Source organism: Girardinichthys multiradiatus, chromosome 12 (assembly GCF_021462225.1).
Source record: "Girardinichthys multiradiatus isolate DD_20200921_A chromosome 12, DD_fGirMul_XY1, whole genome shotgun sequence".
NCBI classification, from domain to species: domain Eukaryota; kingdom Metazoa; phylum Chordata; class Actinopteri; order Cyprinodontiformes; family Goodeidae; genus Girardinichthys; species Girardinichthys multiradiatus.
The window spans coordinates 52,561,496-52,566,495 of record NC_061805.1 but is presented as its reverse complement, the minus strand read 5'-3'; positions in this window follow the sequence as shown (position 1 = coordinate 52,566,495).

The window sequence follows — 5,000 nt, the reverse complement described above, 5'->3', positions numbered from 1 at the left end:
TCTCTCTCTCTCTCTCTCTCTCTCTCTCTCTCTCTCTCTCTCTCTGTCTCTCTCTCTCTCTCTGTCTCTCTCTCTCTGTCTCTCTCTCTCTCTCTCTCTCTCTCTCTCTCTCTCTGTCTCTCTCTCTCTCTCTCTCTCTCTCTCTCTCTCTCTCTCTCTCTCTCTCTCTCTCTCTCTCTCTCTCTCTCTCTCTCTCTCTCTGTCTCTCTCTCTCTCTCTGTCTCTCTCTCTCTGTCTCTCTCTCTCTGTCTCTGTCTCTCTCTCTCTCTCTCTCTCTCTCTCTCTCTCTCTCTCTCTCTCTCTGTCACACACACAAACACACGCACACATGCATGCCCAAACTCACCTTGCTCTGCTTGTAGCTGCCAGCTTCCTGTAAGCAGAGGGTCTTTTATTTTGAAAGAACTCTACCTGACTGCTCTTATTTTGGTCTGTGAACTTGTCCAATTTGTTCTGTTTCTTGTTAGTCCTCACACTGACCAGTTTCAGAACCTGTTTAAACTGGTTTAAATGGTTGTAGCTCCTTATGAACTGGTGATCTGAGCTCATAAATCCATCCAATGTTGTTTCCTTTAAATGTGACCAAACACAAACCTGTTGATCAGGAAGTGACCAATCAAAGGCCAGATCACTGGGTTTTCTTAAGTGGGCGGAGCCTCTGTAAAAGGAAGTTGCTGCAGCTGTTTCCTGTCAGTGAACCTGCAGCTCGACTTTCTAACATATTTAAGAAATGGTGCACTTTTTACATCTGCATCAACTATATGATGCTTTAAGCACTTGGTCAACTGAGAGCTAACCTGAGTTTGTGGGACATTACATTTAGGCATAATCAATAAAGGAGACAACAACTGCTGTTAGTTACATATTTGTGCTGAGAAGGAAGCCAATAAACGACTCAGAGTTTCCCAGAGTTCATTCATTAGTTATTAACATTCATCTTTAATAACTAATAAATGAAACATGAGCCTTAAGGCAGCTCTGACTCACAAATAAAACACAAAGTTGCTCAAAAATAAATCTAAAGAAATGAGTCTGGATCCTAATAAGGGTTAATTCATTTAAGAGGAAACTTTTATTATTGGACACAGGAAGATCCAAACTCTTTCCTTTAATCTGACTGGAAGGACTTTTTCAGGATTTATCCCAAAGTTTCCTATGCTGAAAGTTTGCGTTAAAACCACTCCAGGACACTGCAGATTATCCCGTCTCACCTTTTTAATTTCATATCCTGAATTTATTGTTTAAATCATTTTTCAGCATCTTCCCACTGAGGTTTTATCGAAAGTTTTCCTTGTCAGTTTATATTAGTTTTTCAGTTCATAATTCTATGTCTAAAGAAAGTTATTGATCTAAATTCCCCAGTTCTAAAATTCCCTTTTTTTGCAGCAGCGCCATCTGCTGTCTAAAGTCTATATCAGGTGAATTTACAGAAGCTTGAGGATGAGGATAACAAATACACATTAAATCCACATGAGTTTATTCAGTTATTGTCTGTTCAGGTTATTTATATCAGTGAGTTATTTATCAGTTCATCCTTAAATAATAGTTTAATTCACATATCGGCTAAATTTGAGCTTTAAAAAATAACCATTTCTAAAAGTCCATGTCTTGAATTCATTTTTACAGAAATTCAGCAGGAAAATGAAACGCTGCCTGTGCGGGAGTCGGGTTTGGGATCCCATCTCTAGTAAAGCTGTTGCTCTGAGCTCAGCTTCAACAGCTCAGCTGAGAAACTCAACTCAGCTCTGAGATCCCAGGATGTTTTGCTGAATTTTGCGTTTCACTATTTTATGATTTATAAATTGGAATAAAATTTAAATGGAGATGCTGCACTGTGAATAAATACTTTACCTGATTCAATGTCATCTTCAGGTTCAAGCATTTTTAGAAAAAAAAGATGATAGTTTTTCTGCATTTAAGTTGAAATCAGAATTTTCCCTTCTGACCTCACAATCCAACATGGCTGCCTGGTTTCTTTGCACTTCAAATGATTTGTGTCTTATTAAATCATACACACAGAACCTTAGAACATGACCAGTACTGAACCCAGTAGTGAATCCCAGTAGGACCAGCATGGTGAAGTTGGATCTGACGTCATTCCCACATCAGCATTAGCCTGAAACACGTTAGCCATCTATGAACACCTTCTGACCCCACAGGCTCCCCCCCCAACCCCACCATGTCTGTGCTGGAGATGTGGACTTGTCTACCTCCTAAGCACCTTTGCAGTAAATCTGTGGAAACCAGTGAACTCCTGCTGAGAGCACTGGTTTCCAACCTGCAGAAGCTGAAGCTGCCATGAACGCTGTGAGTGTCTTTGGGCTGGGTCGCTGAGAACAAAACCTATGAGAAACATTTAAAATCAGCCTGCAGACTGAGTTGTTTCAGCTGGTTGAACCATCTGGACTTCCTGTTTCTTTCTTTAGGACTCGGCTGACCAGTGGGACCGATGGTGAGACTGAACCAAACTGCAGATTCACACTTTTTATGTTGGTTTTTACAACCTGAGCTTTAAGATGCCTGAAGACAGAACCCTTGGTGGTTTCAGGAGTTTACAGCAGCAGCTCAGGTTAGCACCTAGATCGATGGAGCTTTCTGAAAATGTTCAACATTGTTTAAACTGGGATTCTTTTTCCCAACACATGAAAGTCCACAGAGGCATCGACCTAGAACACGCGTGGATCCAGACTGATCACACTACTAATGTAAATGAAGAAATGTCCGGTTTTCCTGTTCCGCTGACCACTTTTTACCACTGTGGAGATTCGTTTGAAAAGGAAAAGAAAAACGTGTTCGAATTTTTTGACCAGATTTGTTTTTATTTTAAAATGATCTTTAATGCTTTTTCTTTCCTTGTTAGTGAATAAATTGGAATGTTGAAAGACAGAGAACAGTTATGGAAGGTACTTTAAGAAGAGCGTTTGGAAACAGGCTTTAAAGTAGCAGAATAAACTGAAAACATTGTTTTTGTTGAAGTAGATCAGAACAATCTTCTTTCAGAGCCCAATCTAAGGCGTCTGCAGGCCATGAAGACGGAGAACCTCACTGCTGAAATCTGCTTCAGCACCTGTTTCAGTTATGGTAGTGCAAACTTTGGTGCTTTTGTTCTTTAATTAAAAAAACTGACAAAATAGTATGAAAGTCTGGATAATTTGATTATGGAAAGGACTAGAAGTGGTTTGGATGATGCAGCTGCAGCGGACCTTTCCAGAGTTGAGATCAGTTCTTCATCTCTTAAGGCTGGTTCTCCCAACAATCACATGGATGTTTATCCAGTAAATCCCAGCAGGTCTAATGGCCATGGAGCTGCTGGAAGCAGAACCGTGACGAAGGTTGTTGTTCTCAGCGACGCTCAGCTTCATGTGGATTCAGAGGCGAGCTGCACCAATCCAAAGCACAGAGATGGTTGTCTCTGTGGGGGTTCAGGAAGTAGGTTTTTGCCCTCACACTGATGATGAAAAACTTTAAATCTCCAGGATTGTAGATTTTCTCCTGGCTTTTATATATTTATATTACTTCCTGCTAAACTTTGAGAGCCACTTCCTGCTGGGCTGCATTTAAAGTCAAACATTTATAATGAATTAAAAATGTCAAATATAAATTATTAGATACTACTGTGAAATACCGTCTGAAATGAAGTCAATCTATAAATGAAATAAAATAAAAATGTTTTAGTTTAAACATTGCACTTTTAAATTTTTTCTTATGAAATGATTTATTTGTTTATTTTATATTTTTTGCTTATTTTATTTAAACAATAAGATGTGATTTTCTGACAGGATTAGAAAACAAAATCTGTGACTTATATAATGCACTATAGAACAATATCGATATATCTATTAGATGTTTGTTATGAATGTTTATTTGTTTATTTAAATAATAAAGTGATAAAAAAGTCAAATGACCCTGAATTTAAATTAATGTAATAAAAAAAAAATTTTTTTGAATCCTTTTCTGACCAACTTTCAATTCTCCTTAAAATAATTTTGTTTTTGTTAAAATGTCAGTTTTATCATTTTATTTATTCAAATTGAGTATTTGCTTTTATTGGTAATAGTTAAAATTTGATTAAAAAAAAGTTAAGAGATTTAAAAATATTTTTAATGAATTGTGTATTTAAAAAATATTATTTGCGGCTGTGATTCTTTCACAAATGAAGAGGATTAACTGCTGGACCTTAAAATGTAAACCTGACCCCCGTTAAATATTAATCATTTCTGGTCATTTTCTTATTTTTTTCAGTTGTAATGAAGACTTTTGTAAATATGGGATTTGTTGATGTAGCTCACTCTGATGGATATATTCTGATGTCATTATGTGACATCATCTGTGATGTCATGTGTTTTTGTTCCTGATGCCATACAGACAATGGCTCTTTGTATTGAATCTAGAACCTGCTGTAAACTGACCTGAGGTCAGTTTGTTCTAACTGTAGAAGAAGACGATGCTATTTCTTGCCCTGGAAAGACTGAAACTTTAGAAGAAGTTTCCTTCCAGCTCCCTCACTTAGCTCTGTGATCACTGGTTTCTGTAGCAACATGACTTGAAATCTTCTGTTCTTTGAGCTAATGTTCATGTGTTGCTGTGAAGTTCAGGGGAAATTTACTATAATTAACAAAACTTCATTTATGGCACTTCAATGTTTAGTGTACCTGAGCTTAATGTGCACACCTGTTGTACCTGTACAGCGCTGTGAGAGTCTGCATAGAAGAGTTTACAGTAATAAATATTTATTTCAGTTTAAACATCTCTTGAGTTTCCTTTTTACATTGGGATAGAGGTTGGATGGATGGTTGGATGTTGGATGGATGGATGTATGATGGTTGGATGGATGGATGGATGGTTGGATGTAGGATGGATGGATGTTGGATGTATGATGGACGGATGGATGTATGATGGATGGATGGATGGTTGGATGTATGGATGATTGATGGATGATGGTTGGATGGATGATTGATGGATGGATGGATGGATGTTGGATGGATGGATGGATGATGGTT